Raw genomic sequence first — 12,603 nt, 5'->3', positions numbered from 1 at the left:
CAAATTTTACTAGTGGTGAACCAAGTAAACAAAACTTTCGAGGTTCGAGAAGATAGGATGCAAAGGTATTTGGACAAATTACAGGTAACTCTACATCGTTTCAAAGAATGGACCCTTCAACATATGCCTCGAGAACAAAACTGTGAGGCCGACGCACTCTAAAATTTGGGGTCATCGGTCGAGGAAGATAAGATCAACTCGGGGACTATCGTACAACTCTCGAGATCTGTAATCAAGGATGGACATGCCAAAATAAATTCCACGAGCTTAACCTGGGATTAGAGGAATAAGTATATTGAATATTTAATGAATGAAATATTCCCATCGAACCCTAAAGAATCAAGGGTTCTACGAACCAAGGCTGCTCGATTCACGCTGGTTGAATATGGTACATTATACATAAAGACGTTCGACGGACCACTGGCGGTATGTTTGGGACCAGGAGACACCGATTATGTTTTACGAGAGGTCCATGAAGGCACTTGTGGAAACCACTCCAGCGCCGAACCATTAATTCGCAAAATCATCAGAGCAGGGTATTATTGGGATAGCATGGAGAAGGACGCTAAGAAGTTCATTCAAAAATGTGATAAATATCAAAGGTTTGCACCGATGATCCATCAACCCGGAGATCAGCTTCATTCGGTCATTTCTCCATGGCCATTCATGAAATGGGGAATGGATATCGTCGGCCCTCTACCATCGGCCCCAGGTGAAGCTAATTTCGTTTTGTTTATGACTGACTATTTCTCTAAATGGGTTGAAGCACATGCGTTTGAAAAAGTGAGAGAAAAAGAGGTTATAGATTTCATCTAGGACCACATTGTGTGTCGATTTGGGATACCAGCAGAAATAACATGCAACAATGGTAGACATTTTATCGGCGGTAAAGTGATGAAATTCCTCGAAGACCATAAAATAAAAAGAATATTGTCTACACCATATCAACCTAGCGGGAACGGACAGGCCGAATCAACGAACAAGATTATTGTCCAAAACAAAAGGAAAAGATTGAACAAAGCTAACGAAAAGTGGAGAGAAATTTTGCCTGAAGTCCTTTGGGCATATCGGACAATATCTAAATCCAGTACAGGAGCAACCCCATATTCCCTAGTGTATGGATCCGAAGCTCTAATTTCGGTTGAAGTCGGGGAACCAAGCGCAAGGTTCCGACTTACATCGGAAGAATCTAACTACGAGCCCATGAATACTAGCCTCGAATTATTAGATGAAAAATGATAGGCGACACTGGTTCGAATGGCTGCACAAAAACAATGAATTGAAAGGTACTACAATAGAAGAACCAACCTCCGCCATTTCAAGGCCGGGGACTTGGTCCTCAGGAAGGTCACCGTCAACACTCGAGATCCTAATGAAGAGAAGCTCGGCCCAAATTGGGAAGGACCCTATCAAGTCCTCGATATAGTCGGGAAAGGGTCGTATAAACTTGGAGGAATGGATGGAAAACCATTACCAAACAATTGGAACATATCACTTCTCAAACGATATTACTGTTAAGGTATGATTTTCTCCTCTATTGTCTATATACGTATATTCGACACTAATTCATTGCAAGAATTCGACGAAAAATATCAAGACCTCTGGTTTCAAAGCACGCGTTGTACTCCTTTTCCCTTAAGTTCGGCTTTTATCCCAAATGGATTTTTTCGGCAAGGTTTTTAACGAGACAACAACTATATGCTACCCGGGGACAAATCAATCGTATCCGAGGCTCCTTCATAATAAACCTCAAAGAGGGGGGCTACCAAGCGAATAAATCAAGTTCGGCACAAGAAAGTTGCTCCATATCAAATTCATGACAAACATGGTTAAAACGAACCATGCCCTCGTAGTTTTGCTCGAACTCTGGCACAAGATACAAACACATGTGTAATGACTTATAAAGGAGAACTTCTTTTTCATATATCTCACACTTTGAAAAGTTTTTCCTGTTTCATGATTCAAACAGGCTTAAAGGCCAACCACCATCAAAGGGATATTTTATACAAGTTATCATAAAATGCCTACGGGCTAAGATATTTTGAGTTCGAATTCGAAACAATCACTCACTCAATTATTAAAGCCTAAGGGCTATATTACTTCGAGTTCGAGCAATCACTCACTCGGTCATAAAAAGAATATGGGCTAAGATATCCTGAGTTCGAGTTCGAAACAATCACTCACTCAATTATTAAAGCCTAAGGACTATCTTACTTCGAGTTTGAAACAATCACTCACTCAATTATTAAAGCCTAAGGGCTATCTTACTTTGAGTTCGAGCAATCACTCACTCGGTCATAAAAAGCCTACGGGCTAAGATATTCTGAGTTCGAGTTTGAAACAATCACTCACTCAATTATTAAAGCCTAAAGGCTATCATACTTCGAGTTCGAGCAATCACTCTCTCAATTATTAAAACCTAAGGGTTATTTTACTTCGAGTTCGAGCAATCACTTACTCGATCATAAAAGTCTACGGGCTAATATACTTTGAGTTCGAGTTCGAAACAATCACTCACTCAATTATCAAAACCTAAGGGCTATCTTACTTCGAGTTCAAACGTTCACTCGGCTACTAAGCCTGTGGGCTACTTTTATTTTTCGAGTTCGGGCAAGCGCCCACTCAACCACTAAGCCTGTGGGCTACTTTTATTCCGAGCTCGAGCGAACACACTCGGCCATAAAGACTACGAACTCCGAATTCGATGAAATCACCTATATCCTCATGAAAACATCTGCAAGGCATGAATGAAATCTTCATAAAGCAAGTCAGTAAAAGAAAAAGATATTTGTATAAATATACAAGTATGGTTTACATAAATAAATGCAACATAGAAGAAGCTAAGGGTTAAGCTTCTGGGTTATCATCGAGAGCGGTCTCTTCTCCACCGAGCTCCCCCTATATTCGGACCCGCTCTTGCTACCACCACCACAATCATCATCATCATCGCCATCAGAAGCCAAAGCCTCAGCTTTAGCTTCGAGTTTTTTAGCCCCTTTTATCTCTTCAACAAGGTCGAAGCCTCGAGCGTGTATCTCCTCGAGGGTCTCCCTCCAAGACCAACACTTAGCAAGTTTGGCAACCCAATGTGCTCGAGTGTCGATATTATCCGCTGCCTCTCTTGCCTCCATTTGAGCAGCCTCAGCATCGGTCCGATACACAACAATGGACTTGTCCGCCATGACTTTCGACGACTCAACCTCCGCCTTGGCCTCAGCAAGCCGTGTTTCAAGCTCCTCGATCCTCTTGGCCTGAGCCAAACCCTTTTGCTTGACACTTTGAAGCTGAACATCAGTCGATTATAATTTGGCCAAGATTGTTTCTATTTCTGTAGCCAGGCAGTCGATAATCTCCTTCCACCGGTCACATTCGGCCTTGATTTGATCGACTTCTTCCCGAAGCAACCCAATCTTTTCAACTTTTTGATACGGCTTAGATAACGAAGGGTTAGCTTCCACAGTTGGGTCAAACCCATACTCTAACAGAACGAGGCTCACCTGCTTATCTAGTTTGTCCTCTTCTTCACGAGCCTTAGCCAAATCTGCTTGGAGGTCCTTTATAGCCTATTCCTTTTGGCTGCAAAGAAGCCGTAGAGCATCTCTCCCGAGACCTTATGAAGCTCGACCTCACAGTGGCTGAGGTCGACTCAAAACCTGCTAATGGCCTGCACAGTAAGGAAAATACACAAGTCAAGTTTAGAAAAGAACAAAGAAACCAAGCACAATACAATCATTACCCGAGAAATGAAACGTTGGGCCTCTTCTAGGAGAAGAGAAGCGTCACTAATGTCGGAGGCATCATCGACTCCAATAAAGCAATCCCAAAAAGGGTCCCCTACACTAGAGCCTCCGCCCATATCGGGGGTCTTCAATTCTCGAGCTTCCTTTAACGCCTCCTCAGAAAAGGTCAGAAGAGAAGGCAAATGACCCACTATCATAGTCCCAAGCGAATCACTCGAGACGCTCTGATCGAGATTCATTGTATCGGAAATGACCCCGACTGGTATAGCCGTCATCGGCTCAGAAGGTCTGGTGACCTTGATAGCTTTCGCAAATCAGATCACCAAAGCTGAGGCATCTTCTTCTTCTTCTTCTTCTTCTTCTTCTTCTTCTTCTTCTCTCAGTTGTTGGACAGAGTCCGTCGAAAGCGCGATTTCCTTCCTCCTCACCCTTCGAGTTTTGGGCTTGGGGTCCTCTGACCGAGAGACAAATTTTTGCTTCTTATCTTTCCCCGGTTCCGGGATCAAGGACTTGGTTCCTTCCTCGCCACTCGAAGGACTCAAAACGGAATCCTTGGTTACACCTACATGAAAGGAAATTGGTAATGAATGGAGCGTAAAAAAACATTTTGAAGAACATGACAAGTGACCCTTACCATGATTCTTGGCCTCCCATCTATCTTTTGCCAAATCACGCCAAGCGTGTTAGGCATAAGAGGAAGTCGAGGTTAACTTCCGAACCCAATCCTCGAGGTCGGGTACCTCTTGTGGCATCCAAGGGGCAGCTGTATATCGGAAAAAGATATTAGATAGAATCAGAAAGATACAAAAAAAGCAACGCCTTATGAAAACCACTTACGGTCGAAATTCCATTCCTCGGGGAACGACATCTTCTCTTCAAGAATGAGGTCACGGGTCCTCACCCGAATATAATGGCCCATCCAACCCTAATCCTTGTTTTTGTCGATGCTCGACATTAAAGTTTTCGATGCCCGATGATGAAGCCTGATTAGTCCTCGAAAGGTTTGAGGCCGATACAATCGTATGAGGTGATTTAGGCTGAAATACAGCCCCCCGGCCTTGTTGGAGAAAAAGTGAAGTACGGTCACTATGCGCCATAGAGAAGGATGAATTTGACCGAGGGTGACCTGATATCTTTTACAAAAATCAATGATCACTGGGTCGACGGGACCCAACATGAAGGGGTAATTATAAACACTTAAAAATTCCTCCACATGAGTGATGACGCTCTCTTTGGGAGAGGGAATTTGCAACACAACCTCGGGACCCTAGTTGCAGTTTTTCCTCAAAGCCTCGAGATGGCCCTCTATTATCGAGCACATGTACATCGACATATACTCACATCGACCCGGAACCGACGAAGGATTTTCAACCTTAAAATCAATCTTCAGAGTACACGGGCCAGGAACATACTCATGGGGAGGCGGCTCCATCGGCGCCTTTTCGCCGGACGGACGTGAAGAGGAATCTTTCTCCTTCTGAGGTACGGTTTTTGAAGTTTTTGCCATTGATATAAGAGAAAGAAAAGCAAAGGAATATGAAAGGTTGATGGTGCCAAACGCTGATGAAGGTGGCTCTGCAAGCGGCGAAATAGAGGCAGAAAGAGTAAGAAAATTTGGGAGATTGAAGATGTAAAAGTGGTAAGTGATAAATGGAAGGGCTATTTATTGGTTTATACCATGGCGGTTCAGTATCAGGGGTGGCGACCACCGTCTGACGTGCATTAAATATCTATAAATTCTAAATCGATGGGACAACTATCACATACGTCACTATCGAGCCCAGTGAAAACGTCAGCTTATAATCCGATCTGGCCGTCGAAAATCATATCGCTTCTCACCACATTCTTTCTGAGAAACTAGGGAACTATCTGTATACGGTCAAAATAAATTTCTACCTCCGTACATTTTATCGAGCTCAAATGGTAAGCAATCGAAGTGAGAGCTCGAGATGGGTTTTGAGGATAGTACAAATAAGCCTCGAGCTCTAAAACCGATCGAGGAATAGGCTCGGTATCATTATCAAGCCCGTGACCAAATCGAACCACAAGGCAAAGAGAAGGTTGTTGGAGATGCACAGACTGATTGACACTCACCCCAAATGTCGAACTCGAACTCAAGGTCGAGGGCTCGACCCAATACCGAGCTCGAGCCAGTATCGAGCTCACAGACAGGAGTCGTTGCAACCGAACTAGGGGAGAGAATCTTGGCAGGAATCGAGGAAGAGACAATTCATCATGAGTTCTCCACTATATATTTTTTATTATAAATATAGTAAGATACATCTACTATAAATGGAGGAATCCTTGTAAGCACAAGCAGGTTTACACATTGTAAGAAAAGACTACTTCTATTTATTGAAGACTAAATCTCTTAAGTTTGTTTTACTCAGCATACTCATTCTTCTAGTTCAATAATTTATATCCCATTTCTATAGCCAAGAATCTAAATATTTCTACTTCTACGTACGATTTATGTCAAGCTATATCACATATCCTTAGAACTACTTATAAATTCAACTATATCAGATTTTCTGGGTAAACAAGTTTGTTATTAATTGTTGGGACACAAACCATAGAAGCGTGACAACTAATAGTTTAGTAAGTTTAGTAATGATGAGGCTTACTGAACTTGACAATACCTTTAACTAGGGTCATTCAAAATTGAATCGTAACCGATAAACGAATCACAAAATTGACATATTGGTATTGGGTTATCGGATTAATAGTTGGTGAATATATTAAAATTTTATAATTAACGGTTTATCGGTTTGGAGGAGGATTACTCAAATTTCTTATCGGATAAATAGTTAAACCGTTAAGAATTATTATATTTATATTTGTACCCCTAAGTATATACTTGTAATTGGATCTTCTAAGTTATTGAGCTTACATATACAAGTGGTGAGCTCGACAAAGAGATGATTCAAGCCAACTAGTAGGGGTGTTCAAAACCGAACTAAAACCGAAGCTTAATGGCTTATTGGTATCGGGTTAACGGTTTAACGGATGGCGAACGGATTGAAATATTTTTATTAACGGCTTATCGGCTTGGGGCGGATTATTCAATTTTCATAACGGATAATCCGTTAACCCGTTAAGAATATATATATATATATATATATATATATATATATATATATATATATATCTATTTTTATCCATATATGTATTAAATAATCAAAAACCCTTCTTCCACTTCCAGTAATCTATCTCTATTCTCTATTACTAATTTACTATTAGACATTTAGAAACCCTAACGCCTAAATTTTAACCAGAAGCCACCATCACTCTATCTCGTCGACTTCCAGTACTCTATCTCGTCGACCCACCGTCTCCCTCTCGCGGTCTCGTCGACTCGTCGTCTCTCTCTCGCAATCTTGCCGACTCACCATCTCCCTCTCACCGTCTCGCCTCTCCCTCTCTCCATAGCCAGAGCAGCAGATGGTAAGTTTATTTTCTTGTTGATGTCTTAAAAATCAAAGAGCATCTCAATTCTCAAAGTATTCAGATGCTTGCTTCAATATACATAAACAAGAACTCATCTGTTTTAAAACATAAACACAAGTTTTGTGAAGAATCAGAAACTTCTCACTTTAAAAGTATACAAAATTTAGGATGTTTGATTGCGTTCTCAGTATACAAAATTTAAAAGCAACAGTAATCAGCAGGATGTTTTAAAGTTCACAAAACTCATATGTTTTGAGATCGATTTTGACAGTACCTGTATAAATATCTGTTAAGCAACTTGTTATTCTCATTCCTTTTCTTTTCTTGTTGCAGTGACTCATAGCATAGCTGAAAATATACAAAATGATAAGGTGATGGGTGAAAGTGGGGCTTCTAATTCAAATGCAATAAGTCAAGCTCAAACAACGGAGTCAAATATAACCAAAAAAAAAGGAAAAAAGGTATGTTGTGTGGGATCATTTTACACAAATTATTACTTCTGAAGGGAGTACAAAAGCAAAATGTGACTATTACTTTATTGAGTATTGTTTTAAGACCAAAGACGGTACGTCGACACTTCTTACTCATATGAATAAGTGTCCTAAACGCCCTGCTATTGTTGATAAAAAAAAAATCAAATTTAGGCTTTCAATCTGTTCCGAGGGGTAGTCAGGGTGACGTAATTGTTGTTACTTAGAAATTTGATCAAGAAGAGTGTAGGAAGGCATTAGGTCGTATGGTAATAGTTGGTGAACTTTCTTTTAGCTTTGTTGAGAAAGAAAGTTTTAGAGACTTTATGAAAGTGGTGCAACCTTATTTTCGGATCCCTTCCCGTAATACTGTAACTAGGGATTGTTTTGATCTTTTTAAATAAGAAAAACAAAAGTTGAAGAGGTCTTTTATAGAGTATGTATTACCACTGATACCTGGACTTCTATACAAAGAATCAATTATATGTGTATCACTTCCCATTGGATTAATAAAGAATGGAATATGCATAAGAGAATAATAAAATTTTGTCCTATTGTTAGTCATAAAGGCGAAGATATGGCAAATGGTATTGGTAGGTGCTTACGTGAGTGGGGAATAAATAATATCTTCACTGTCACAGTTGATAATGCAAGCTCAAATGATGTGACAGTAAAAAATTTTGTCTAAGAAATTAACAAAAATAGGAACTAATTTGATGAATGGTACTCACCTTCACGTGAGATGTATGGCTCACATCATGAATCTTGTGGTCCAGGATGGTTTAAAAGAATCTTCAGTGTCTATTGAACGCGTTAGTCATGCTGTAAGATATGTTAGGCAGTCTCCTGCGAGGTTGAAAAGGTTTCAAGAATGTTTTGATGATGAACAACTCAATTGTAAAAAAACTTTAGGCTTGGATGTTCCAACTAGGTGGAATTCCACCTACTTAATATTGCGTAGGGCTGTTGAATTTGAAAGTGCATTTTCACATTATGCTTCTAGTGAAATTGGCTTATGACATTATCTTGAGCATTCTTATGTTGAAGTTAGAATTCCTACAGGAGAACTTTTGAGTAGTGATTGGGAGAATGTAAAAAGAATTATAAAGTTTCTTGAAATCTTCTATCTTCTTACTTTGAAGATATCTGGATCACGTTATGTTACATCGAATATTCATTTTCTTGAAATTTGCGCAGTTGCTATTTATTTGAAGCAATTGATAGCAAATGAAGATACAGTTTTAAGTGAAATGGAAAAGAAGAAGAAAGAAAAGTTTGATAAGTATTGGGATGATCCAGGGAAAATGATCAAGATAATTTTTATCTCATGTATTTTGGATCCACGCTACAAGCTCGAATCAGTTGGCTATGCACTTGTAAAGATGTTTGGTGTAGATCCGGGGGCAACTATACAAGCAAAAGTGACGAAGTACATGACTTCATTATTTAGTGAGCATGTAAAGTCCAGCTCAAAAGTTGTCGTGCTTGCTTCATCTTCAGATTGTTCTTCATTGGACACTTCTACTTTCGGGCTTTCTGGCACTCAAGCAAGCACCCAAAATATAGGACTTTTAGAATCACTCATGCAAGATATAAAAAATATAAAAGTGGGAGTGGAGGTGTTGATACTAGAACAGAGTTAGATAAATATTTAGGTGAAGAAACTGAGGATGACACTAAGGAATTTGATGTTCTTCTTTGGTGGAAATTGAACTCAGCTAGATTTCCTATTCTTGCGCAGATGGCTCGTGATGTATTAGCTGTTCCGGTTTCAAGTGTAGCATCCGAATGTGCGTTTAGTACGGGAGGACGTCTTCTTGATTCATTTAGGAGTTCATTAACTCCTAAATTGGTGCAAGCTCTAGTGTGTCTTCAAGATTGGCTTCGAAATGAAAAATTAAAACAACCTGTTAGTGTTGAGGAAGATCTTGAAAAAATCGAGCAACTTGAACAAGGTAATAATATTGTTACTATATTTGTTGTATATAAGTATTGTTGATATGCTTATATTTATCGCACGACTCATTATTTTAATTTTTTTCTTCATATTTAGCCAGCAATGGAAAAGACCCTTCCGTAATTGACGTGTAGTGTTAATATATCTGGTAAGAATTCAAATTTAACCCATCAAGGCTTCAAGTATTGAATCTGTTCTTGCAACTGCTATGATTAGTCATCATCAGTAGTTATCAGTAGACATCATATCTTCTATTATCATTAATAAGTAGTTGATAGTTTCCTTATGATAAAGAGAACTTAAGTTATACTATTGTACTTAATAAGCAAAAATGCTTCACCAAGCTAATGGTTGTGAAAACTGTGAATTTTATATCTCGCCATCCCTTGATTTGGAAATTATAAATTAATTTTGGCTGCTTTTTCCTTTTTCATCATCTTGGGTTATGGTGATTAGAATTTAGAAACATATGATGAGAGGAAAGAATATTTTGTTTTCTAATTGCATGTATTTAGGAAGGGAAGATATATTGGTTTGCTAACCATGAGGCAAAGTAGCCTATTCCAAAGGAGTAGTCATTAATCAATAGGTTTCTAATTGCATATATTTCCTTTTCAGAACCTACTAATCAGAGTTGAATACAAATAATTTTGATGTCATGTATTGTACCAAGTGTTCTCTTCTATTTCTTCTGATAGTTATAAGTTGTTAATAGGCTCATCCGTAGAGATGATTCTACTGGAAAATATGCTGCAAAAAAAATATTGAGTACTTAATGATCTATTCGGAAAGAATATGTATGAGAAAAGTCATCTAAACATCAAACAAGAATCAAGACAGTAGTATTTATCACAGTCTCTACTTCGTTGCCTAATGCTGAAATTTGGTGAATGCATATTTTTTACCGGGATCTACTCACTTATGAATTAAACTGTTGTTTGAACTTTGAAGCTGCAGAAATTCAAGCACTGTTAGGCGTTAGCTGCAGGCCAAACATTTCTGTGTATTTTGCTCACTTATGGATTAATCATTTTGAAATATGTATTTTGGACTCACTTTGAATATAGACTGGAATTTTATCATTTCAGAATTAATCAGGGAGCATTGACTCGTCTGTAATGTAGTCTTCTTTGGGATGTAATGGACTCATCTATTGTATTCTATATACTGGAATATAGTCTGCTGAGCATCGGAATTATTTTGAGTCACATCGGTCAGCAAACAATTAATGCACGCAATATAGATTAAATTAGGCCGATAAATCGCCCGATAAGAGCTAAACCGATACCAATTCGCCCGATATTTTATCGGGTGGCTAGAGGATTAATACATTTAAAAGCCGATAACCGATAAGCCAAACCGTTAAGAGTAAATAACCGCCAAATTCGCCCGATAAACAGCCTTATTTGTGAGTGCTATAATCTTTTACTTTTTATTTTGAGACAATTGTTTAAATGTTTAGTTCTTTAGAGTTATATATAGTCCATATACTTACAGACAGATTCAGGTTACACAAGAGTCTATGAATTTGGAATATATATTAAGTTTCCCCTTGTCTTCATTGAGTTGTATTAGTCCATGTACTTTTCATTTTCATTGTCTATTTGATTTAGTCAATACACTGCTCAATAATTGTTCGATAATCGCTAACCCGATACTAATCTACCTGATATCTTATTGGTTGGCTAGCGGATTAGCACATTTATTAATTGATAATCGATAACCAAACCGTTAAACGTAAATATCCGCCCGATAAATAGCCCTACCTTTAACTTAACCCATTATTCCAATTTATGCTCGTTGCCTATTTGTATTTAAGCTCTTCTGATTGATGAAACTGAGAATATTTCGTTAAAGAAAGCTCGATGTACAAAGTATCATATGTTTATGCAGGGCGGGGGAAAGGTCGCATTTCAAAGAATGTGATGCATATATTCTATCCAAATATAAGCATGAGTGGTTGATTCCACGGTTCGAACACATGACCTATAGGTCACACAAAAACAACTATACTGACGCTCCAAAGCTTACCTTCATAATTGTTCGCGTAAGAAAAGAACAAATAAGGAGTGGAGAAACAAAATTTGACCGTGATAATTAGATTATAAGGAAAAGAGAATGATAATCAGCCGCAAAGAAAAGAGAAGCTAGAGTGCATTATTAGTTTTCAATTTTTCTTTTACTTCTTTTAAATGAAAAAAAGAAAAATATGTATTCCTCTCCTTTTCCGTTCACTTTACCAATCCTCTTTATCATCTCGACGGAACATAAGATAATCTATAATAATGCTATCTGTTTGGATAAGTTTTTGATTGGTATAGATAATGACTATTACATACGTATAATAATATTTGACGTTTAAATCTTACTAATTTTAAAATATGCGTGTTGCACGTGAACCCTTATCTATGAAAATAAATTTAAAAAATTACATGAATAATATAATTTGACTTCCTATATTACTTAAATAAGCATAGATTTTTAAAAATAATGTAGAAAGTTATAATTTAAACGATCTTAAATTTCTTATAAATTAGAGTAAATTTACTGCTAATTTTAATATATATATATTTAAGTATCTTATTTATGTTTCACTTGTCAAATATTGTAATTGATTTTGTGATTTAATATGGCCATATATTACAATATGTAAATAGAAATTAAAGTATATTATATATTATTAACATGAATTATTATTATTTTTTAACGTAAGCATGTCGTTTATTTAAAGAATTTTCTTACACGTCCTATTGTGCTTATGTGTATTTTACATTATATAGTAAACTTTAATGTTTAGAAATTTAAGAAATAAATTTATATAACCTAAATATTAGGAGTTTTACATAGTTCAAATAAGAAAAGATTTAATACCAAAATTTTAGTATATTTCACATGAATATTAGAAAAATTATTAATCTATATTAATCTTATTTAGCATTCCTAGAGGGCAAGGAAATTCCAGTTACTAAGTTGACTAAGGTTGTTGAAG

Source organism: Nicotiana tabacum, chromosome 4 (genome assembly GCF_000715075.1).
Source record: "Nicotiana tabacum cultivar K326 chromosome 4, ASM71507v2, whole genome shotgun sequence".
Classification (NCBI taxonomy): domain Eukaryota; kingdom Viridiplantae; phylum Streptophyta; class Magnoliopsida; order Solanales; family Solanaceae; genus Nicotiana; species Nicotiana tabacum.
Note: the sequence above shows the minus strand (reverse complement) of the source record.